At 45.1% G+C, this 26,340-nt stretch overlaps 1 protein-coding gene and 1 non-coding gene across 10 annotated transcripts in view; one reads left to right on the top strand and one right to left on the bottom strand.

The window, feature by feature from the left end:
- Window positions 1-26,340, bottom strand: part of BTBD9 (BTB domain containing 9) — a 506,404-nt gene that overhangs the window by 66,351 nt on the left and 413,713 nt on the right. The window lies entirely within an intron of this gene.
- LOC123573225 (small nucleolar RNA SNORD45) lies at window positions 568-639 on the top strand. Its single transcript, XR_006697954.1, has one exon. It is a non-coding gene; the product is annotated as a small nucleolar RNA SNORD45 (small nucleolar RNA).

The raw sequence follows: 26,340 nt of genomic DNA, 5'->3' as shown, positions 1-26,340 counted from the left end.
GTGTTCTTGCAAGGGGGGAGGGCAATGAAACTAAATCCTTATATCCTTATCTTTCAAAATAGGAACACAATAGATAACTCTAGTAATGTAATTAGGAAATAGCAGAATAAGCCTATAGTTTAGAATATGAAGATACAGCCAAAAAAAAGTCTAAAAGAGATGAATATGTTTACCTCAAAATCTAAAAGTCTGATCATGTGTTATATTGGACAAGGTGGGATGACACAGGCACTCTGACACATTGCCAGAGGAAGTACAAGTTGACATACCCTCAACTAGCAAAGTGTTAAATGCACATACCCCTAGAGCTAGCAATTCCCTTATACTACTTTAATATATGATGTGTTTGCAACATAGGGAAGAAGAAGGAATAGGGATTACACTGCAGCATCATTTGAACAGCAAGAGAACAACCTAAATGCTCATCACTGGGGACTGGCTAAGTAAATTATGGTAGATCCTTATCCTTATAATGAAGGACTATACGCTGGGGGGTGGGGGATGGGGAGAGGGAGGAAATGCAAGAGATCTCCCAGGTACAGAAAAATCTGTATTAACAGAAAATGGGGTCAATGATGTAATGGCATGTATTAACTGAACCCAAAGTTGATATGAGTTCTAAAATTACACTGAGGCTGGGTGCAGCAGTTCATGCCTGTAATCCCAGCACTTTGGGAGACCAAGGAGGGAGGACTGCTGGAGCCCAGGAGTTCAAGAGATCATCCTGGGGCATATAGTGAGACCCTGTCTCTACAAAAAATAAAAAATTAGGTAGGTGTGGTGGCACATGCCTGTAGTCTCAGCTGCTTGGAAGGCTGAGGTGGGAGGATCACCTGAGCCTGGGGGATCAAGGCTGCAGTGAGCCGTGACTGCACTGCTGCATTCCAGCCTGGGCGACTGAGCGAGCCCTGTCTCAAAAACAAACAAACAAACAAACAAACAAACATTTAAAATAAAATAAAATTACACTGAGACCTTGGAGGAAAAACAAAGTAAATGGGGAGAATATATATACTTGTTCATGCATCAACTATCTCTGAAGGAAAGGTAGGAGGGAAACATTTCAGTCTACAGTTTTAGATTTGTAAATCACATTAAATATATTTTTTGGAATATATGGTTTTTTTTCAAAAATTTTTTTAAAAGAGGAAAAAGAAAAGCAGTTGCTTTTGGAGAATGGGACTCAGGGTAGGGAAGGATGAAGCAGAGGACTGCTGCTCTTTGTTAAGTCTTGTGGTTTTACTTCATTCTCAAAACTATGTCCATGTATAACTTTGATAATTCTTTTCAATTACAATTAAAAAAAAGCAGAGCCTAAGAAAGGCAGCAGAGCCTGTGGTGATGAGGAGTGGAAAAGGTACATGGGAAGCATATGTATTTACAGCCTTTGGGAGCAGGGCTGGAAGGCAGGCATGAACCTTTGGAACAGATTCTCGAGAAGGGAGGAAATAATAAAACCTGTACCCTGTCAACTGAGCTTATGGCAGTGACGGCAGTGCCCTCTCCAAGCCGTGTGGCACTGAGACGTGACGGGTATTAAAGGCCTTGAGTGAGCATCGAGACTTGACTGAAGATCCCTCTGACAGTTCTTTACGACTGAGCCTCTTGTGCTGACCCCACAGCTGCCCGCCGTCCCTCCAAGCATGCTGTTCTTATTGTCTGGCGCATTGTAGTGATGGGCCAAGGACCACATTCATCTCTTTAATCATATCTAAAGATGATCTATGGACTGGGGATATGAGAGAGAGAGCATTTTCCAGAACACTGGGTGAAGTGGGAATTACAGTGTTTTAACAGCCCTTGAGCTGGGCCTGCACGTCTGTCCCTGCTGGGTCCCCAAAGGCAGAGCTAGAGAGGGTGTCCTATGTGGCAGACTCAAAATCAGCCCGGATCCTGTTTATTCCCTTCTGAAGAGCTTCCTTGGCCCCAGATCTCTGATACCAGTCTAAAGTGAAGACTGCGCAGGCCTCTCTAATCTGGCACCCCAGGAGTATGTTCTTTTGTTCTGCATCACGCTTAACTGGATTTTAGAGCTGTCTTGCCGCCCAGACTTACAGGGAATTCTGGGTTCGCTCCATTCACCCTGTTTGTCCATTCAACAACTATTTATTGAGACCCTCTATGTGTCAGGCTTAGGAAAAATGGGGCCACGTTGGTCTAACCTGACTGCCAACCTGAGGCAGCAGAAAACTGCGTTAGGAGCTATGGGAATTTGTGATTGTTTGGCCACATGCTGACTAGCCAAAGGCTCACTAAGTTCAAAAGTTGCACATGGGAGCCTCACAGACATACTTTGCTGGTTTACTGAGTATATTTTTAAAAGTTGAGTTAGCTTCCACTTAAACATTGGGAGATTTCACAGCAAAACACAGATGCCTCACTTCTCTTGGAAACCAGAAGATCTGGCATGCGTGAGTCCTCTTCCCTGTCTGACAACAGCTGGAGATGAGGAGAGCTTTTGGTGGTCTCTCTTACTCCCTGCAGCCTGCCCTGGCCTGCTTTGCTCCCTCACATCACCCATCTGGTCCAAGGAGGTGGCCAAGTTTCTACCCCAGCCTTAGATAGAGCTTGTTGTTAAAACGGACTCTTGTACAGTAATCTCACCAAGTTCAAAATTCTTTGGGGATTTAGCACCAGAACTGACATAAAAATTATGTTTCAGGATTAAGAAAAGTAAATCCTTATACTGTTTTCTTCTTGGCCTCGAGACAGGTACAGCTGAGGTTCGTGGAAGGACATAAGAACTAACTCCAGTCCTCACTTCCTGCTGCCTGCCTTGCCCTTGGTTGTGGTTAGTGGAAGTCTGGTTATAGCTGGACCAGTGGGTCTGAACCTTGGCTGCACATCAGAAACACCCGTGGAGCTAAACTTTTGAACTCCCAGACCACAGCCCGCACCAATTAACGCTCAAAACCTCTGGGGGGTGGGCCCTGCTTGAGTCCTTTTTAAATTCCTCAGGTGATTTCAATGTATGGCCAAAGCGGGCCCCTTGCCCAGGTTAGAGATTGATTGGTAGGAGCAGCTTGCTAGCATGGACATGTGGCATCTTCTGTCCCAACTACAGTCCACTTCCACCTCCCTGCCTGACTTCCCTCCTGGGATTCCTTGATCTGGGTAGGTGAGCATTTGATGCTTTCTGGCAGAGGAGGAACTTCAGACTTCTGTCTGGTAAAGGCACTTGCATCTACTGCTCTAACATAAGCCAGTCTTGAGTTTGACCTTCTGTGTTCACATTCCCTTTTAGAGGGGTTGCCTCTCAAAGAGAGGTGCAGGACCCTCCCACCAGCTCCTCATATTCTAACGCTGTGGCAGCTACAGAAAGGGATGTGTCCCAGGGACATCCATGGCGGTTTGAATGACTACGTGGGGAGACAGGGGAGGGGGAGTTTTAATGCTCAACGTCTCACTCAGTCCCCCAGCCCCAAGCCGCTCTGACTCTGCCATACAGCCTCCTTGATTCCCCTAAGGGGATGCAGTAATTGATGATTAGCATTCCAAAGCTTGGCTTACATCCTGCCAGCCCGTCATATTTAATTACATTTTAACTATATTCGTCTTCGATAATAGCACGAACATAATTTAGATAATTATCTCTCTCTCTCTCTTATTCTCTGACTCTGTCTCACTTAGAGCTTCTTGCAACAAAAATCGCTTTCTCGGCTCAAACACATAAACAGACTCTGGGGCCAAGTGCTTTTCTCTCTTCTGCAGCAGCAGCTGTGCTAGAAACTCAATGGTTTTGAGTGTCATGCAGAAAAAAAGCAAATTCGTGTTTCTTCCTGTCTCTGCATTCATGTTTGTACACAAGTGGTGGTGGAAGAGTGTGTGTGTTGTGTGTGTGTGTGTGTGTGTCTGCATCTGGGCAAGAGCTTTTGTGTAGAACAGAAACAGCGGACGCCTAGTCAATCAAATTAGTGTCTATGAAGCACCGTCTTGGTCTGGCATTTCTTTCTTACAAGGTGTAATGGTTTCGCTCCCAAATTTAAACTCTATTGAAACAGTTTCTAAATGTCTAGTAAGTCTTTTGAAGAGACGTGTTCTTTCCAATAGGGTTTCTGTCACATTGGATCTTATAATTAATGACCTTTACCCTTGTCTATTATCCGCCTTCTCCAAGAGACCATCAGGTATGAGAGAGAAACCGGGGCTCTTTAGGGCGAGTGTGTCTTGAACACACTGCCACACATTCCCAGGAGTCCCAGGCCCTCCTGAACACCAAGGGGGTCACACACATCTGAGTTCCTCGGCCTAACAGCTCCTCTCCCCTTCCCCATTCTGGGCAAAAAGTATTAGAGCCTTTGTTGGTTTTCACAGAGAAGCTGGCCATTGTAGCCGAGCTCTTTAGGTACAAAGATTTTTATGTTGCAAAGTTCAGGTCTCGGAGAAGATTCTGAACAAATAAGCCAATAAGAAATGGGTTAATAAATAGCTATTATCCAAGCTAATCTTGCTCAAAGTTTGGGGACCCAGAGCCTAAAAGAACAAACCAATTAATACAATACAGTGTGGAGATGGGAGGTTACGAGGTCCTCATCCCCAGATTATCCCAGTTTGGTCTGTGTCCTTGGAGCTCTCAAAGGCTCCAATAAATATGGATTTTGTATAAAAAATTCACTCTGGGCCGGGCACGGTGGCTCATGCTTGTAATCCCAGCACTTTGGGAGGCCAAGGTGGGCGGATCACCTGAGGTCAGGAGTTCGAGACCAGCCTGAACAACATGGTGACATCCCATCTCTATTAAAAATACAAAAATTAGCTGGGTGTAGTGGCGGGCACCTGTAATCCCAGCTACTCGGGAGGCTGAGGCAGCAGAACCGCTGGAACCTGGGAGGCGGAGGTTGCAGTGAGCCGAGAGAGCGCCACTGCACTCCAGCCTGGACAATAGAGTGAGACTATGTCTCAAAAAAAAAAATTCACTCTGGGCTGGGTGCAGTGGCTCACATCTATAATCCCAGCACTGTGGGAGGCCTAGGTAGGTGGATCACTTGAGGCCAGAAGTTCAAGACCAGCCCGGCCAACATGGCAAAAGCCCATCTCTACTAAAAAATACAAAAATTAGCAGGGTGTGGTGATGCATGCCTATAATCCTAGCTACTTGGGAGGCGGAGGCACGAGACTCACTTGAACCCAGGAGGTGGAGGTTACAGTGAGCTGAGATTATGCCACTACACTCCAGCCTGGGCAACAGAGTGAGACTCTGGTTCAACCTTGTCTGATGTTGAACAGAGATATGGGGCTATATTTACGTAGTTAACAAACTCTTGCTGTCACTTGCTTGGGAGGCCAAAATTCCTAGCTTTTCTTGGAAAAAAAACACTCAGACCAGGTTTCAGGAGCTGAGCAAAGTATCTAGACCAACATTTTGCCACTACTGTGTTGAGTCCACCAACTGACCCTTCTCGTGTGACTGACCCATGGCTGGGTGATGTGGGGAAGGGAAATAAGCAATTTGCTGATTCTGGCAACTGCATAGTAACCTGTTGACCCACCGGAAAAATTATTATAGAAACCACTTAATGTGGTGCCAGGAGAGGCTGTGGGGTCCTGTCCTTGGTGAAGTTAAAGACGGGCACAGGAGTGGCCCTCCCTTGGTAGCCAGGAGAACATTAAAGCCTGGAACTCTTTCTGAGCAAGGGCTCTGGGCTTGACGCAGGCTCTGGGCTAATCACTCCCGTTCCTCAGCAATGGCTGCTGGTGGATGCAACACTGGGCAGCACTGGTCTGTGCTGAAAGGCCTGCCTGGGGCTGTGGTTTCATATGTGTGAAATTCCTATAGAGAACAGGCTGGGCTACTCTGGGCCAGCCTGCGCTGGGGGATAGGAGGATTGAGAAGGAGTGACACAGGACTAGGGGACATGGCCCTGCACAGGCTTCACAAACTTTGATTTGCTCCCTGTTGCTCAGAAGGTTGTTCCTACTTTTGACCTCTCAGTACCTACCTTACGAGCTTGGGAATTTTGCTGAAATTTGCCTGAAAAATAACAAACACTAGGGTGTAGGTCTCCACTAAATGGCAATGGCAGAGCCAGGAGCTCCACCACACCCCCCGCCAGCAGGCATCTCTGGAGGCTGGTGAGGGGAGGAAGAAAATTCAGTCTGCTGTTCCCCAGAGGATTTCCTGCCCCCCAGGAAACACAATGCTAAACAAAGTTATTGATTTAATGACGTCAGCAGCTCCTTTCAGCCTGTGAGGAGGGCAGGCGAGCTCTGAAAAGGCTGCTACCTCCAAGGAGACAGCCTCCGCCTCCTGGCTCCGTGTGGCTTTCCAATACCACCCCCTCCCTTCTCCCCCAGCAGCGCATTCCCTCCCAGAGGCACCCTGGAAATGTGAGGACTAGGCATGGGCAGGAGCCAATTTTCAAATGTTAAGAATTTGGCAATTTCATTTCCTAATGTTTTAAATACCAAAGGGAGTTAGAACACAATGAGGACTAGCTGGCCCCTGAATTTCAGGTGTTTTTTTTTAAGGCTGTTTTTGTGGAAATCAATGTCAAAAGCCCAGGCAAAACAAAGCTCAGCCCTGACCTGTGATGTCACACACAGCTAAGCAAGCGAGCGGCCTTCCAGAAGGATCACCAGACGGTCTCAGAATCAAACCTGATCAATTTCATACCTAAAAACTACACTAAACCCCTGTGGGTATTTTAGATCTGATGACATGCCAAATTCGTCCAGCACCTGACACGGGGGAGATATTCAGTAAAAACTTTAAAAATAGACTCTCCCTCTCCAGCCATTAAGGGCCTGATATTCGCAGCTGAACAGCTAAGAAGTTGGGAGCACTGGGGAGAGCTTAAAACAATCTCTGGAGTAAAAAAAAAAAGATGTTTTTCTATGATGAAAACTATTGCCCTTAGCATGGAGCGGCCCAAGATTAGCCTAGAGCTATTTAACGCACTGGAATCTCTGAGTATGAGTTCTGTAATGAAAAGGTGACAAGTCTTCGAGGCAGCCCCATAAAGGCCCTTTCCAGGATCTGCATTAACTGTCGCATTCAACACAAAGCACTGCATTCTGTGTGAACATTCAAGACAGTGAACGATCTGCAAGCCAATGTGAGGCAGTGTGTGGCAACAATCTTTCTTCTGGGACAGTTTCTGTGAATAAAAAAGTTGAATTTAAAAAAAATCAAAAAATCATGGCCGGGTGCGGTGGCTCACCCCTGTAATCCCAGCACTTTGGGAGGCTGAGGCGGGCTGATCACGAGGTGAGGAGATCGAGACCATCCTGGCTAACATGGTGAAACCCCATCTCTACTAAAAATACAAAAAAAATTAGCTGGGCGTGGTGGCAGGCACCTGTAGTCCCAGCTACAGGCTGGGACTGAGCTGCAGGCTGAGGCAGGAGAATGGTGTGAAACCGGGAGGCAGAGCTTGCAGTGAGCCGATATCGCACTACTGCACTCCAGCCTCCAGCCTGGGCGACAGAGCGAGACTCCGTCTCAAAAAAAAAAAAAAAAAATTTCATTTATCCCTCTTTTCAAACATTTTCTTGATTTAAAAAAAGTCACCACTAGCACTCTCTGGTGTTGATGACTTTCTGGGTCCATTTGTGTTGGCCTAGACCTCTCTCAGGCTTATAAAAGGTGCATGTTCTCTCCAAGGCCCCTCGCTCCCCACCAGCTGGTTCCAAGTCACTCTCTGGCCCCACCCTCAGATTCCTGCCATACACTGGCCTAGATGCAGGCAAGGATGGGCTTTCTCTGCAACCCTGCTTTTTCCTGCACATCTTGGCACCATTAGGCTGCCATGTGGCATTATGCCAGTGCCAGAGTGTAGCAAGGACTGACCTAGCCCGCTGGCTCCCTGTGAGCTCACAAAGAAGGTGGACAATGAGACAGGACAGGTGACAAGGGCATATGTTAAGTACATATATTAAGTTAAATAATTTAAATCATTTGACACAAAAACCAGATGCCAAGACAGGTAGGGTGTTCAGCTGGGCACTGAGAGAGGCTAAAGGTGTGACAGGCCAGGGAGAGTCTGCAGGTCACTTTAATTGGCCAGAAGAGCAAAAACAGGAAGAAGGAGGCTGCAAGGGAGGTCCCATGCTCTTTGTGAGGAATCCTAATTCCCCACAAACCAGCAACCCTAGAGATTCCCAACCCATATTTTGCCAGCCTGGACTTCCTGCATGCCCAAAGTTTGATGCCATGTATTCTTTACACCTGCTTTGAATTTTGTTCATGCCGTCAGGGCTAAGATATCAAGCAATGACTTCTTTACTACTTCATAGTAAACAAGCAGCCATGAGACACCAGAAAATATGGCTTCCTTTCAGACTGTGTTTCAGTCTATCCCTAGCTATTCACCGTACTAGTCCCCTGCCCTGAGGGTTTTGCAGAGTTGAAGGCAGATGCCAAGAAGTCAAATTGCATTCAACAAGGTTAAAAGTTATCCTTGGCACATGGAAATCTCCCGTAATAAAATAACATAAGGCACTCGCTGAAGCTACATCAGCTGATTTTTCTGTATTATTTCTTGAGGAGGAAGGTTGCTGGGTGAAGGGGATGGGTGAAAAAACTGACCAGTAACTCTTTCTGATTCTACTGTCAGGCTTTAAAATCAGATGGATCAGCCAGTCATCTCAGAAAGGCAGCAGTGAACGTGTGCAATAAATTTGTCATCATTTTATGAATAAGCTCTCGGTCATGAGGGCTTACTGTCTGGCAATTCACCTTTTCCATGATATTTTCTATCACTTGTATTTTGGAGCAGCTTAGAAAGAATATTATTTGTGTTCCTGCAGATCTGAACATAAAAAGCCCTTAGAGTGATGGAGACGAACAGTAAAGCTTCAATGTCAGCCTCCGGGCTCGCTAAGCAAATAGTTTACCCATGCTCGAGTGAACAGCACCAGGGGACAGGAATCACTCTTCCAGGCCAGGAGAGCACTCATCCCCTCAAGAGCTGCTAATGAAGGCCCTGTTAGCGCTGGATGACGTCGCACATGCCCATTGGCTTTCTGTCAAAGGTTGTCAAATAGAGCTGTTGGTAATCACAGCTGGCAAGTTGTTTAGTCAATATTTTTGAAAAGTTCAACGGAGTGTGTGAAAGCACAAAGTAGATTTTCCTAAAGTTATCAGATGATTTACTCATCTCCCCACTTTGTGATGGCTTGGTTGCCATCAGAATCACACTGGTGTCCTGCTGGGCAGCCCTGGAGGGGTGTGGGGCAGGAGATGTAGAGACAGATGAAATTTCAGCTGTTTTATCATTCAGCTGTTTTTTTCCCATCAAGTCAGCAGAACTCTAGATCTGAAACTATATACTGAGGAGGCTTTAGAGATTAACCAAAAAAAAAAAAAAAAAAATCAGACCAATCCCTCCCCACCTGCGCCCCCCACACCACTGCCACTAATCATTCCGTTGTTCCATCCCTTGCCTAAATACTGCCCCAGGGGAAAGGCCCTCAATATCAATTTTCAGGCTCTGAGGAGGATATCTCTATTTTCACTTTTCACTCCTTGTGAAGCAGCACGGCTCTGTTCTATAACTAGAGATGACAAGTATTCTTTTGGGGCTATTTCTTCTGGATGTAACAAAACATCACAAAGGGGAAACACACTCAATTAAGAATGCAACTCTGCCGTTGTACAGTTTGTTGACTCAGAGCACGTGACTGAGCCTCTACTCTGAGCGATGGTACGTACCCTTGGGGTATCCATCTTTGTTTTTATGATTTTCATTTTCTTATCTTCAATTTTATAACCTTCATGAGAAAGAAAAACCATGACTCCCGACTTTGGGTCAAAATGTCCTAACTAGCAGACAGACCTGTGGACCAGCAGCCTGGTACAGGATCTGTGGAGCACTCCTGAGAGTCCTTGGCTAGGACTATAGTGGCCAATCAAGTCTATCAAGCCTTCTGCAGAAATGGAAGCATTTGGGAAACATAGGTTCCCTCTGAAGATCTTAGATGTTAGAATTCCCAAGTCTGAGTCCCCGGAGAAGGGGATTTTCTGCATGTATAATGGCAGGTTTATGTCCCATCTCCTAAACTCTATTATTTCCCTGTGGACCAGGAGGGGTTGGCAGCTGGTAAAAGCATCTGAAGGATTTGTCATGGTAGTGAAATTCTCACTGGTCCTCATAATAGAATCACTACACAGTGAACTGTGTTGCAGCTGTCACTAACACCTTCATAGTCAGTGAGGAATATAGCAGCCACCAAGTGTCCTGCTGGGACATATAGCACACCTCCAAGGCTTCCCATCGATGGGGGAGGGGTGTGCATCCATAAGTGATTCTGATGCGCTGTTCCAGGGGTTCTCAAACATGAAGTTCAGCATCGCCTGTGGGGGATGCTAAACACAGACTGCTGGTCCACCCTTGGAGTTTCAGATTCAGTAGGTAGAAGAGGTGGGGCCTGAGAAGTTGCATTTCGAATATGTTCCCAAGTGATGTTGATGGCCTGGGAGCCACACTTTAAGAATCCCTGTTCTGGGCCAGGTGCAGTAGCTCACGCCTGTAATCCCAGCACTTTGGGAGGCCGAGGCAGGTGGATCATGAGGTCAGGAGATCAAGACCATCCTGGCCAACATGGTGAAACTCTTTCTCTACTAAAAATACCAAAAAAAAAAAAAAAAATTAGCCAGGTGTGGTGGCAGGTGCCTGTAGTCCCAGCTACTCAGGAGGCTGAGGCAGGAGAATCACTTGAACATGGGAGACAGAGGTTGCACTGAGCCAAGATCGCGCCACTGCACTCTAACCTGGGCAACAGAGTGAGACTCCATCTCAAAAAAAAGGGAAAAAGGGAATCCCCGTTCTACAATAAAGTGGTCAAGCCTATGCCCCATTAGGTAGAAGGCAGCAAATTGGAAAAATCAAGGGAGGCTTTCAGAATAAGAAAGTAAGCAAGACTTAGGAAGATAATTTTAGTGGCAGTGAGGATGAGGGACTGACATGGAGATAATACCATGGGCAAGAAGGTTCCAAATGCAGCTCTCAAAAAAGTATTCCACAGGTATCCCGGTCAGGCGGAGAGGTTTGTAGGTCCAGGATTACTAGGATGGAAGAAGGGCTGTGATGGAACAGAATGTCTACCAGACTAGGAATCACAACATCTGAGTTTGGGCCCAGCTTGGTTTTTTAAAAATTATTTTCTTCTCCTTCTTCTTTTTTTTTTTTTTTAACTGAGAGAGACAGCCAACACATGGGCCCAGGTTTTGCCCTTCACTGGCCGCATGGCCTTGGGCAAATCACTTGATCACTTGAGTCTCTGCTGTCACACCTGGAAAACCCTATGCTGCAGGGAGCTGTGCAGGTCAAACGAGGCAGAGGCTGCTGTAAACTATCCCTATGAAGGTAAGCCCTGCTGCTGCTCCAGTGTGCCCAAGGGATGTCCTACCTGTTGCAGGACCAACTGACCCTCCCTTGCATGCTAAGTCTACCCTGGGCTCTGCCTTCAATCTACTCCTTAGGAAGGAGGAATATGGGAGCTGACTCAGCAGTCACGTGAGCCTTGTTCTGGATCCTGTTCTGGTTGTGTAGTTGGGTCCTAGGAACTGGCTCTTACTGGTTCCTGATAATTCACTAGTATGTCACGCCTCTGGTTCCAGTGATTATTCTATATTCAAGTCTATGCCTATCCCCAGGGGCGACAAATGTTTTCTGTAATGAGCCAGATAGTAAATATTTTAGGTCATGCAGGCCACACAGGTCTCTGTCATACATTCTCTTTTATTTTTTCCGATTTTTAAAAAATGTAAAAACCATTCTTAGCTTTGTACTAAAGCAGACTGCGGACAACTTTGGCCCTAATTCCTGTTCTACCCAAACCTCTGAACTTCTGAAAGGCCTAAGTTCCTGTTGTAACCTTTCCAACCCTCTTTGTACTGCAGTCTGTTTTCTGAACCTGCTACCGCTTGCCTGGAACACTCCCTAAGCGCCAGATTCTGTGCTGTGCTATTTACCTGTTGTCCTCAACAACCCAACCCCCTGGACCTGCCAGACGTCCTCTGGGATTTCTTATCCTGACTTTCACTCACTTCTACTTTAGATCCTTCCCAAATATTCCGTTCCATTCCAGTAGGTGTGGCCCATGTCCAGGCCCTGACTGTCCTGGTCTGGAATGTCTACCACTAGTTGCCTAGCTTCTAAACCCTGAAGTTGAATGTGTGTGTGGCATAGACAGAAGCTCACAAGAAGGACAGCCATACTGAAGCTATCACGGGGCAACTTCATAAAGGAAATGCTGGTCAGCTTGACTTAATTTTCTTTATTCTCAAATCCCAACTGATCAACTGACTGTATATTTCTCAGGCATAACAATTTAATGACAGTTTCTACTTCTACATGGCATTTTATCTAATGTGGAAAGAAAAATCCATTTATTGAGGGACTTTTAGAGAGACCATCTCCAGTACACTTTTTTGGAGTGCCCGCCGAGGCTGTGTACCAGGTTTGGTGATACTGACAGCTACTGATGATTGACTAGCTCTTTGTATAGGGTCTAGAAAGGAGCAATATATGCCCAAGTGCTGCCCAGTCTATTTCTTCAGAAGGAGGATGAGGAGAGGGACAGATAGTATTAAGTCATTACTATCACTTTCTTTTTTTTCTTTGAGACCGAGTCTTGCTCTGTTGCCAGGCTGGAGTACAGTGGTGCAATCTTGGCTTGCTGCAACCTCCGCCTCCTGGGTTCAAACGATTCCCCTGCCTCAGCCTCCTGAGTAGCTGGAACTACAGGTGTGTGCCACCATGCCTGGATAATTTCTTTTTTTTGTATTTTAGTAGAGATGGGGTTTCACTATGTTGGCCAAGATGGTGTCGATCTCTTGACCTCGTAATCTGCCCACCTCGGCCTCCCAAAGTGCTGGGATTACAGGTGTGAGTCACTGTGCCCAGCCTCACTTTTTTTTTTTTTAGACTAAATCCTCTCTCTTTATTAAATCGCCCACCTAGGTTCACTTCTCCACTTTCATTTTCTGAGCCTCTGACTTAAAACTGTTCCATTGTGTCATACGGCCTAGATGCTGGGTTGTCACGCATCTTACCTGAGATAACATGAAACAACACAACAGCAGAGTTTGGTGAGTCACGAGAATAAATAAAGCCAGACGGTCTGAAGATGAGTGTGTGTTCCTACAGTGAAATGAACTCAGCAGTCACTAAAAAGATGAAAAAGCAGATACTGTTGGCCTTATTTGTTACACTCTTCTGCAACATGATGACCTAAAATACATATACAATTGTAAATCATTTCAAACACTAAGGAAAGCATCTGGCTATCTCTGCCATCTTTTCTTTCCAAAGAGCTGGATAACTAGACCCTCTTTGGTGGATACATTTTTAATATGGTATATCCGTAATATTTCACGTTATTTAATATGGCAATATGGTATATCAGAGTCATGTGTTGATGTGGCTTTCTGTACTGAAAATAACCAACCAGGTTATTTTAACTATCAAGATAATGAAAAAGCACGTCTAGCTCTTAGGCTGATGTGTTTTGTGTCTCTGGGCTGGTGGCAATGGAGGTGGGTACAGGGAGCATGAGGCTGAGAATGCGGCAGTGGGTGGTGGTGTTGGCAGGCCTGCCCTAGACGGTGAGTGCGCCCCCTCAGGGCATGGCCCCACCTTCCTCAGCACCGTGGGTCTGTAATACTGACATTCACCAGTCCCACTGCAAAGCAGGCTGTGTTCTCACAGCTCCAAACTCAATACAAAGGTCCTTTGAATGAGAGTTTACTCTTGGCTTTCTTTGAATAAGCTACTGACTCACTTTGGCAGTGAAAAAAGCTCCATCCCACCCCAAAGTAGCTTGTACTTGAAATACAGCTTCTAAGAAACGGGTATAACCCTATCGGTGTTTTCACTAGCACTTGAATCCTTTCTGCATAGTTTGAAAATATACATTTGTACTCGCCAACAGGGATCTTTTACTCAACTCTCGTAAAGTTTTACAATGTATGATTCATTTTAGAAATGAGACTTGATAATGCAGATTTATCACAATGAGAAGGCTGCCTTTAAAATGTGATTTAATGATGCCTATACTTATTCGCTGACATCTTTATAAAACTGTTAGTGTGGAAATATATTTGTCTTTTCGAAAATAATTCTTCCTTTTACAAGTGTCGTGCAACACAAGAGCCATACATTAAAAATGCAGCCGAAAGAATAGCAGTGGTCTAATTATGCAAAGGCAATGTCACACCAAGCACCATCACTGCCTTCTTGAGATTCTGGGGACACTACCAGGCCTGGCAAATATATTCTCCTTTCCAGCTCCCTCCACCCATGCATGTGAGTCTAGGTTTGGGGCTGCTACTGTAACCAGAGGGTAGAGAAAGGCTCTCCAAGGTCATACAGATGCAAGAATGCAGTAAATAAACAAGCCACTGATTATGATTTAGCACTGCTTTTCTTTCTACCTTAACCAGGTTTATGAGCAGATTTGATGATTTAACCTTTCAGCCAATTAGAACAGAAGGTTTGATTGACAGCAAATGAATAAATAACATTTTAGTGCAGGAGACAGAATCATCCTCCCCTATTAATCAGTCCCTCTGCCCACGTGCAGGTAACACAATATTTATCACGCCACTCTGTTACAGTCCCTTGGGGTATCATTTCATGGCCTACCAGTAAAAACTTCACATCTACAGCAACTGCCCCTCTATTACTGTCGATAATATCTAATTGATATGTCAAACCTCCAAGGAATGCAGTAAATCGAAACACTGCCTCCCAAAAGAAAATAAACAGGCAAAAAGGTAAATCAGCACCTGCCTTCCTGTAACCACCCAGCCACTTCCTGTCCAAAAGCCTCCCCCCAGGGAGCCACTACCACCATCTTCCCTTCAGTCCGAGACATCCCAGCATCCCGGATAAACAGACACATGGGCCAAGAGTACCACTAAATTCCTGCCCACAAAATGTCACAGTGATGCCTGAGGAGTGCCGCCCATCAATGAACCACTGCATTGAAATAATTTTGCCAGGGGAAGCCCAGCTAGACTGTGAATGCCACAAGCATTATGTGGGGTATAGTTTGGAAGAGAACAGTAACAACAACCCAGTAACAATATTACAGACTGCCCTCTGAAGAGTAAGCAATGCTGTAAGAGATATGATCTCAAAAGGCCGGGTGTGGTGGCTCACGCCTGTAATCCCAGCACTTTGGGAGGCCGAGGCAGGTGAATCACAAGGTCAGGAGTTCAAGACCAGTCTGGCCAATATGGTGAAACCCCACCTCTACTAAAAATACAAAAATTAGCCGGGTGTGCTGGTGCGTGCCTGTGGTCCCAGCTACTTAAAAGGCTGAGGCAGAAGAATTGCTTGAACCTGGGAGGTCGAGGTTGCAATGAGCTGAGATTGCACCACTGCACTCCAGCCTGGTGACAGAGAGAGACTCTGTCTCGAAAAAAAAAGAAAAAAAAAAAGAGATATGATCTCATTTATCTTCCAAATATCCCTACAGGGTAGGGAGGAGCTGGAATAATTATTAATTGAAGTCCAGCCAAGGAAGAGACTAGTCTAAGTACTTACCATGAATTGGGTATGTTTGACTATGAAATATAAGATTTGTCTTAAATCACAGGGCTCTTAGCTACTCAAATATAAAAATCATATAGGTGAAGAAAGAAAGGACTAAATTAGCCTTAATAATTCATTCAGTTTGTTTACTTAACAAAGAACCCCGATTTTAATAATAGACAACATGAAATGTATGATATATCACTATGTGGGGAGGGCACCAGGGATGGCACACCTGGCTAATTTTTTGCATTTTTAATAGAGACGAGGTTTCACTATGTTGGCCAGACTGGTCTTGAACTCCTGACCTCAGATCCATCTGCCTCGGTTTCCCAAAGTCTGGGATTACAGGTGTGAGCCACTGCGCCCGGCCTATGGGAAGATTTTAGATTATCATGAGAAACAACTGAACAGCATCTTAATAGTCAATCCCGTGAAACTAGAGCATTAAATAATCACCCTTCTAAATATGGAAAGATTTTCCTGCACAGGAATTCTAAAGTTATTTTTATTTTTTTAGAGAAAGGATCTCGCTGTGTGTCCCAGGCTGGAGTACAGTAGAGCAATCATAGTTCACTGCAGCCTTAAACTCCTGGGCTCAAGCAATCCTCCCACTTCAGTATCCAAGTAGCTGGGACTACAGGCACAAGCCACCATGTCTGGGTAATTTTTATTTATTGTTTTTGTAGAGATGAAGTCTCCCTATGTTGCCCAGGCTGTATTCGAACTCCTGGCCTCGAGTGATCCTCCCACCTTGGCCACCCAAAGTGCTGGATTATAGGTGTGAACCACTGTACTCAGCCAGAGTTCTGAATTTACATCAGTCCCCTTCCTCTCTGCTCAATTCTGCGCCCATCCACGGTCTGCTCTCACGCTGTCATACTCAGTTTTACCATTTCTGCCAAACATTTTCTTTCATTTCCTTTTTTGATTTTCCTTTTTTTTTTTTTAACAAAAAATTGGTTATATCCAGCCCTAAACTTTTCCAATTTCTCATCTTGCTTTAGAAATCCGTATTCTAGGTTTACTTCTTTCTACAGTTTTTTTGGAGTGACTAGAAATTCTTTAAAATAATGAGGTATGGCCTGGTGCAGTGGCTCACATCTGTAATCCCAGAATTTTTGGAGGCCAAGGCAGGCTGATTGCTTGAGGCCAGGAGTTCAAGACCAGCCTGGTCAACATGGTAAAAACCCAGTTCTACCAAAAATACAAAAATTAGCCAGGTGAGGTGGTGTGTGCCTAGAGTCCCAGCTACTTTGGGGGCTGAGATGGGAGGATCACTTGAGCCTGGGAGGCAAAGGTTGCAGTGAGCTGAGATTGCGCCACTGCACTCCAGCCTGGGTGACAGAGCAAGACTGTCTCAAACAAAACAAAACAAAACAAAAACAAAAAAAAACTTATGAGGTATGGACAATTCAGTAACAAGATTTGAGTCTCATGGTCTGCACGCCCTCTTTTCCTATGTTTTCATTCCTCTTGGATTTGTCTATTTTCCTGGCTCAGTTGGCAAGCGCCTGGCCTGAGCAAAATGCCTAATCTCAGATATGGCCATGAGCATATTTCTGGATGAGGGCCATCTCATTATGATGAGAAAGGAAAGGATTGTCCAAATCCATTGCCACTGCTTTGGGGAAGAAGACCCTTGGGGTAAAACCAATGTTGGACGAAAAATACTTAAAAACCTCACACAAAGGCTTTTTAGAGATTACCATCCAAAATACACACAATGGAGAAGCTCTATCAACTGAAAGGTCTGAACAAGAGTAAGGAAACCATACATGAAGAGTAAAAATACAAAAGAAAAAACTTGTATAAGACCAAGATCTACAAGAGAGAGAATGATCCCTTATTGAGCCAAAGATCAATATGTAGCTGGTTCAGGTACAAAGGTAACTTTTTTTTCCACTTCTGATTTTCATAATTTACATATTTAATCAGAGCTATCCAAATATCACCCATTACAAACCCACGCTTAACGTGGAGCTTGTTTCAGAATATGTGTGTTAGGTAGTGCTTACATTGTTTACAAGGCTTGGTCATTCAGAACAAAAATGTAATTTCAAGGTAGTATGATGCTGTAGTTCTACAATCTAATTGGGTATATTCATAAAGGTGAGTCAGAAAGTCACAGTTTAAGGTAACTAACTTCTGATGGAATTCTTGCTGGTAGATGGTGAATGTAGGTCTTAATGAGCTCTCCTACGAGAGGGGCACTTACCATGGACAGGAAGATATGAAAAAGCATGCTCTCTCTGTGGGTGTCCCCCAAGGCAGCCTTTGCATTTGTACCAAAATTCAAAGGACAAAAATGCTCAGTCAGAAGTTCTTTTACCTACCTCACTCCAGCTAGGGAACCAAGTCCATCTATCTCTTTTCCCACAATGCCATGGACAAATGGAATAGAAACAAATCGGCAAAGGTAGCTGCCATGTCTTGCCCAATGATGTGTCCTAGAGGCTCTGAGATTCACTTGAATGAAGTCACCAGCAGTGAAATTCACAGTTAATGGGAAGATGCAAAATGCTCAGGAGCCATTAGAAAGCTAGCCCCTTAGACCCTGAAGGTGGAGGCCAAAAGCTTCCCCAGTGGTAAGATACAGGAGAGAAGGGACATTCTCTGGCCCTAAACTTACTAATGTCCTCCTGGGGAACCATTCCTTTAGTAACTATTAATAAAAAACTGTTAATATGTGCCAGGCATTTTATAGGTGCTAAGAATGTAGATATGAACAAAGCAGACATGGTCTTCACTTTTAAGGAACTTAAAGCCTAATGGAAAAACATAAGTTATAAATAACTTAAAATTATAATTGTGACAGGTGTTATGAAGGAAAAGAATATAGCGCTATGAAGGAATAACAGGGGAGGCCAACTCTAGCTTGCCTGGAAAGGGTCACTTAACCAGCCAGCCAAAGGGCAGAGGGATGAGGGACTACCTATGAGAGGAAAAAGCAGCATCCGGGGCAACCCGGGACTTCAAGGTGCTTACAATCTAGTCAAAGAGACCTAATGACATCTGATGTTTGTATAGAGTTTTACCACTTACAGATGACTTTCATTGCATCAGTTTATTTAAGGCAGATGTGACACACACATAGAGAAGACTAACAATACTGGTACTTGATGACTGAGCACATTTCATTGGCAAGGCTGAACTATGAGGCCAAAGGCCAAAGGTGGATTAGCTGCTCTACTTTCCAGGGTTCCCAAATCCTAAGGCACACTAGCCTTTTTTGCTCCAAAGTACTTAGCTCTTCCTGTGCCTTGCTTATTTTCTTATAATACTTGCCCCACCTGCCCTCTCTGTTTCTCTGCTCCATCCATAGGAATGTTAGTTAGGCTTGTTCAGGTTACTAGGATAGGTCACCTTAGGTTTCAAAGAGGGGGTGGGAGTGTGAAACTACCTCTTTTGTAGAGAACTGATGAGATACTGATCCCCATGCCTAGGTGGTCGGACTGCACAATTCAAAGCATGGTAACCTATGTATAAGCAACCGTCTGTGGCCACCCTTCTCAAGAGGAACAGGGGAACAGGCAGGACTCAGCAGCTCTTACAGTAACTGAGCAGAGCACTACAGTGATGACAGAGTGGGGGCAGGAGTTCCTTGCTGCTACTCCAACTCTGCAAAAGGAGTCAGGAAATGGGGCTTGGATGGCATGCAGCAGCCAGCAAGATGGCAGAGGTTTGCACAGAATCTCCAGCTCTGTGACTGCAGATGAGACACAGGCTGAGATGAATCTGGCTGTTCTGCTCCAACTGCCCCTAAAACAACACAACTGAAGAGTAGGCAAGGAGAAAGGTTAAGAATCTAGGGGTGATGGCAAGATTTTTGACTCTGGGAAAACAAGTATGAAAAACCTCCAAACCTGAGATTTGGGCACAGGAACACTTAAATCTCAAGGTGCTTGCTCAGGGGTGAGGACCTGTGTGTACACACACACACTCTCACACTCACAGAGTTACCGCCACCGACATAACAGGCTTCTAAAGTCATTTGTGGTACCATGGGGATCCAATTAACTACAGTCTCTCACAAACATTAAAACCCTAGTTAGACATGAAAACCACTGCTGCGGCCTATCAAAGGCAAGCCTACAGCTGACAGAGCAGCCTTGAATAAAACAAAAGATCCAAAGACAGCAGGTTTACTCTGGAAGCAATCAACTTTATAACCACAATTTGACCCAGGATTTTACAGTGGTGACAAGCAGAGGCTGGGGCAATGTGAGGGTTACACTTAACAAGTATGTCCAGGAGAGGCTTTCTCACCCACTGTGTGCCTCAAGTCCCCTTAGTGCGAAGTCACTAGAGAGGGAAACCAAATGCTATACTGAAAGGAGATGCAGAACACTGTTTAGGGGGAGGTCAGAAATTTTCTTTGGAGTTTTCTGAGGATTCTGGGATTCTGATTCGCCTCCAAATGAGACCACTTTTGGGCTTTGTACTTTGAAGTCCTGGCGGTCAGCATGAGTGCTGCCACTTGGTCTTGTTCAGGGGCGCATATTTAGTAGGTGGTTACATTCTTCTATATGCTGGATTTGAATTCCTTGAATCTCTAATCCAAAGATGCTTGAAGGCCTAAACAATGAACCTCTCAAAAATAGGAGAATAAAGAGGCACACAATGAGGTCCAGCAAAGTGCTACAGAACCCCAGACAAACATGTCAGTTATTGTCCCTGCCCCTTCCGCCTGATGAGGCTGGGAAGGAAGGTGATCAGAAGGTGGCTGGGACGGCAGGGCTTGCTGGCCACACTGGCAGCCTGAGAAACAGGTTCAAGAGTGCTTCGGAGAGGCCATAAAGACTCCTGCAGAAGGTCACAGCTCCATATCTAGGAAGAAACAAGGGATCACTTTCCTTTGTGTGTGCAGCTCTGCTGCTGACAGAGCTCTGAGAGTATAATGGAGAAGGTGGCCTGGGACTGGCGGTCTTTCCTTGCCAAGAACTCAGGGATCTTGTGCTCTGATTAGCAGCCAGACTAGAGAACAGTGAGTTCTGCGGCAATGGGCACTTCTGAAATGCTGTGTGGTATTTTCTTCTGAAGAAATTCAGAAGTGAATCCTAACTTACATGACATTCTGGAAAATGCAAAACTATGGAGGTAGTAAAAAGATCACTGGTTGCCAGAGGTTGGTACTGGAGCGTTGGGGGTAGGAATGAATAAGTGGAGCACATACTCTGTATACTATAACAATAGATGTCATTATACATTTGTCCAAACCCATAAAATGTATAACACCAAGAGTGAACCCTGGCCAAGCACAGGGGCTCAAACTTGTAATCCCAGCATTTTGGGAGGCAGAGGTGGGCGGACTGCTTGAGTCCAGAAGTTTGAGACCAGCCTGGGCAAAATGAGGGAACCTTGCCTTTACAAAAAGTACAAAAATTAGCTGGGCATGGTGGCCATGCCTATAGTCCCAGCTACTTGGGAGGCAGAGGTAGGAAGACTGAGGCTACAGTGAGCTATGATAACACCACTGCACTCAGCCTGGGTGACAGGGCAAGACCCTGTCTCAAAAAAAAAAAAAAAAAAAAAAAAAAAAGAGAGAAAGAGAGAGAAAGAGAGTGAACCTATGGACTTGGGGTATTCTGGACTTTGGGTATTATGATATGTCAATGTAGGTTCACCAAATGTAACAAATGTACCACTCTGGTGGAGGATGTTGATAAGTGGGGAGGCTATGCATGTAGAGGGGCCGAAGGGATATGGAAAATCTCTGTACCTTCCTCTCAACTTTTCTGTGAACCTTAAACGGCTCTTAAAAAAAAAAGTCTCTAGGCTGGGCCCGGTGGCTCACACCTGTAATCCCAGCACTTTGGGAGGCCGAGGTGGGTGGATCGCGAGGTCAGGAGATCGAGACTATCCTGGCTAACATGGTGAAATCCCGTCTCTACTAAAAATACAAAAATTAGCCGGGCATAGTGGCGGGCACCTGTAGCCCCAGCTACTCAGAAGGCTGAGGCAGGAGAATCGCTTGAATCCAGGAGGTGGAGGTTGTAGGGAGCCGAGATCACGCCACTGCACTCCAGTCTGGGGGCAGAGCCAGGATCCATCTCAAAAAAACAAAACAGAACAAAACAAACAAAACCAAAAAAACAAAAAACAGTCTCTAGGCCGGGCATGGTGGCTTATGCCTGTAATTCCAGCACTTTGGGGAGGCTGAGGTGGGCAGATTGCAAGGTCAGGAGTTCAAGACCAGCCTGGCCAACACAGTGAAACTGCGTCTTTACTAAAAATACAAAAAATTAGCTGGGCATGGTGGTGGGCGCCTATAATCCCAGTTACACGGGAGGCTGAGGCAGGAGAATCACTTGAACCCGGGAGGCAGAGGTTGCAGTGAGTGGAGATCACGCCACTGCACTGCAGCCTGGTGACAGAGCAAGATTCTGTCAAAAAAAAAAAAAAAAGTCTCTAAAAATCCTGAAAACATATTAGGTACTTCATCTGATACATACAAAAAATAGTAACTGGCAAAGAGCAGACAGATGCTCACTACATGTGTGTTGAAGGTATGAATTAAATTTTTGTTAAGTGCAAACCTCTGGGTTAACAGAATGTAGGTTCTCACAAGATAGCTCTTTAAATTATATTTAAAGATAATCATTATGACCCTACAGCCCCTTTGATGGTTTACCTGGATCTTGTTTTATCCCTAGTTCCTTTAATTGGTCCCCCCATGAAACAGTTTCCTGAACTCCCATCATCTGCTCTTGCACAGGTGCCCAGGTGTGTCTTGACCAGCACAGAGCACAACAGGAAGGTCATATGGACATATGAACACTGGGCAGACAGTGTAGACTAAGACTGCTCAAGGTTTGTAGCAGCCCCACCTAACTATTAGCTCATATTGAATTTGTGGCCAACCAAAACCACAGTTCTTTTTCCCATAGACTTCTCTCAAGCTTGACTGCTCCCATCCTGTACTTGTAGAATTGATTTTCTGAACCTAAATGGAGAGCATCACATTTATCCCCATTAAATTCCATCCTGTTGGTTTGGTCTCACATTAGGGCCTGGAGAGATCATTCTGAATTTCATGTCTGTCATCTATCACATTAGTCATCCCTCCTAGCTTTGTCTCATCCAGAAATCCGAGAAGGATGCCTTTCAGGGCATTGATAAAAAGGGTGAAATGTTCAGGACCAAGGACAGAGTCAGAAACACTAACAAGACCTTTGTCTCCTCTCCCTCATTTCCACCCTGACCCCCAGTCCATTCTACCAGCAACACATTTTCCATAGCCAGCTGCTTCTCATCATCCCCACTGTAACTGCCCTAGTTCAAGTCATCTCTCATCTGTGTTATAGCAACAGCTTCCTTACTAATCTCACAGTTCCATATTTACCCACTTTCTGATTTGTTCTTCACACAGCAACCAGAATGAACTTTAAAAAGCAGACGTAAGGAGCTGGGCATGGTGGCTCACACCTGTAATCCCAGCACTTTGGGAGGCCAAGGCAGACAGATCACCTGAGGTCAGGAGTTCGAGACCAGCCTGAACCAACATGGAGAAACCCTGTCTCTACCAAAAATACAAAATTAGCTGGGCATGGTGGCGGGTTCCTATAGTCCCAGCTACTCAGGATGCTGAGGCAGGAGAACTGCTTGAACCTGGGAGGTGGAGGTTGTGGTGAGCTGAGATCATGCCATTGCACTCTAACCTAGGCAACAAGAGCAAAACTCCATCTCTAAAAACAAAACAAAACAAAAAACCAGACATAAGTTCTTACTACTCCCTTGCCTAAAACCCTCCAATAACTCCCCATTGCTCCTAGAATAAAATTCACACTACTTACCAAACCTAAAGGTCATATATGATTGGAGATCTACTGGCCTCTTCGTCCCACCTCATCCCATCCTCTGCTTCCTTCTCGGCTTGAGCAGCACAAGCCATCTTTCTGTTCTGCACACATACCATGTTAATTCCCTCTTCAGGGCCTTAACTATTCCTTAGATTCTCTTTTCCCAAGCCTTTGGAAGGCTGGCTTCTATCTATCACTTATTTCAGTTCAAAGGTCACTTTCTCAGAAAGGCCTTTCTGGACTAAAGTAGCTGCTTCTTGCCTACCACAGCCTAGTCACTCTCTACCTCTCCATTTCATTTTCTTCATAGCATTTATCAGTAGTTGAACCTTCCTTATTTATCTGTTATTTCCCCCTACTAGGATGTAAACTGATGGAAGTAAGGATCCTGTCTGCCCTTGTTCAGTGCCTAAGACTTCATAAGTGCTCAATTATTATTTGTTGAATGAATGCATAATGGTGAGAATTATAGAACTGGGAGAAATCAAATACATTTGCTATGACCTAACTTGCATTAATAAAAATGGCTCTTGGTTCCATTTTTATATCACTATTATTATCTTCTTTGTTATCAATATTTTATTATTATCTTCTTTGTTATCAATATTTTATGATGCCATCAAAGAATCAAATTGAATTACCAGCATTGAGTTAGGTCAGACAATAATTGGTAGTAGAAATGCATTATGTGGGATAACACAGACATGCTACTTAAAAACCATGCACTATGAGAGACCTCCACATGGCTGGTGCAGAATTAACATCTCACATGCAGCTGTGTGGCTACAGGATTAGACTGTTTTCACATGAAAAGAACCACTTAAGAGAGTTGCTGCTCAATCAGATAAAGTTCATGCCAATGTCTCTAACTCCTGCATTTATATATACTTTTGCCCAATATAACATTACGAGCAAGAATAATTCTGATTTCAAAAATCTGAATTTTATTTACTTAGAATTCCATCACAATGCCAGCAAAATACTCTATTTACAGTAGGAACTCATACTACTGACCTAGTGGTCAAAACATAAAGTTGACCATAAAAGAGGCTAGAATGGCCCATCAACAGCCTGGTAGCTCATCAACCCCAAGCCATCGGGTCCACTCACCTGAACCTGCACTGGCACTCAACAGTGCTGTGGCCTAGCCACATGGGAGAAAGACAGGACCAAATTTCCTACTATGACAGCAGGGCATTCCGGTTTGTGTTTTGCCCTTCTCTCACCCATAAAATGAAATCTTTCCATTTGAACACATAAATTAAAATGCATTTCAGATGTAATCCCTGATCCAGTCACGTATTTGTGGAGAGACAACCATGAGAAATAAGGAAGGGGTGGGCAAGGGCAGGAAACAGAAGAGAAGGGAAAAGGGAATCTGTTTACCACACCTCTCTTCCTCCTCCTCAAAGGAATTGTAAGGAAAAAGCAGAGAAGAGTTATGTTTCTCTGCTACAGTTTCAGTTTAGCCCCATGAAAAGCATGTGGCCCTTTTGCCAGCCAAAAGCTGTAGGGGTTCTATAATCTAGAGTATTCATGGTCACAAAATAGGACAAAGTGAGGGCCTTCTGACTGCAGAGAGCTGCCCTGCTCCCTGGCATGGACAGTCCTTCTTGTAAGGGTAGTTTTAGCCCTGGTCTGGGAATGTCCCATAGTCTCTGTTTTCTTTTCTTTTTTTTTTTTTTGAGGCGGAGTCTCGCTCTGTCACCCAGGCTGGAGTGCAGTGGCGCGATCTCGGCTCACTGCAAGCTCCGCCTCTCGGGTTCACGCCATTCTCCTGCCTCAGCCTCCCCAGTAGCTGGGACTACAGGTGCCCGCCACCACGCCTGGCTAATGTTTTGTATTTTTAGTAGAGACAGGGTTTCACCGTGTTAGCCAAGATGATCTCGATCTCCTGACCTCACAATCCGCCCGCCTCGGCCTCCCAAAGTGCTGGGATTACAGGCGTGAGCCACCGTGCCCGGCCCAGTTGTAACTTTTAAATTCTAGATTAGGAAATAGATGATCTCCTGGGTCATTCACCCACATTAACATGTATTGAGCCTCTAACGAATGGCAGGAAAGCAGTGGTGAACAAACCAGATCCACCTACTACTCTTATCACCAGAGAAGAGATATGCAATTAGAATGCTTTCCCTCACTTCAACCCTTTCAGTGGTTTTATCATTTAGCCAGACCTGAAACCCTCCTTTCTCCCCTCTCCCCAAGTCTTTGGGTTCAGTTTCTAGATGGATCAGACTCATTTAGCCTGAGCCAGGAATTATATTCTTAGTCTGGAGGTGTCAGGATGGGATTCATAGAAGAGGTAACATTGAGCTGGGCTTAAAGGATGACCTCCTGGCTGGATGCGGTGGCTCACACCTGTAATCCCAGCACTTTGGGAGGCCGAGGCAGGTGAATCACTTAAGGTCAGGAGTTCGAGACTAGACTGGCCAACATGGAGAAACCCCGTCTCTACTAAAAAATACAAAAAACTAGCCGGGCGAAGTGGCGGGTGCCTGTAGTCCCAGCTACTCGGGAGGCTGAGGCAGGAGAATGGCGTGAACCTGGGAGGTGGAGCTTGCAGTGAGCTGAGATCCGGCCACTGCACTCCAGCCTAGGTGACAGAGCGAGACTCTGTCTCAAAAAAAAAAAAAAAAAAAAAATTAGCCGGGCATGGTAGCACATACTTGTAATCCCAGCTACTTGGCAGGCTGAGGCAGAAGAATCGCTTGAATCTGGGAGGCAGAGGTTGCAGTGAGCCAAGATCACGCCACTGCACTCCAGCCTGGGTGACAGAGTGAGACTCTGTCTAAAAATAAATAAATAAATAAAGGATGGCCTAAAATTCACCAGTCACAGAAGGTCCAAGGGATGGGGATGGGCAATAAAGACCAGCATTCCAGGTAGTGGCATATGGAGGTTTCTCAAAGATACAAATGTGCAGACTGTTCCTGAGAACAAGATGTAGTCCACAGCAGAGGAAGCAGAGGGTAGATATGGAAGCCAGAAGAGATGAGGTAGCTAGGGTGTCTGGGGTCAGACCGCATAAGATCTTACATCTTATACAGTCAAGT

Source organism: Macaca fascicularis, chromosome 4 (genome assembly GCF_037993035.2).
Source record: "Macaca fascicularis isolate 582-1 chromosome 4, T2T-MFA8v1.1".
Lineage (NCBI taxonomy): Eukaryota > Metazoa > Chordata > Mammalia > Primates > Cercopithecidae > Macaca > Macaca fascicularis.
The sequence above is the reverse complement of the archived record's forward strand: the minus strand, read 5'-3'. Positions and strand labels throughout refer to the sequence as shown.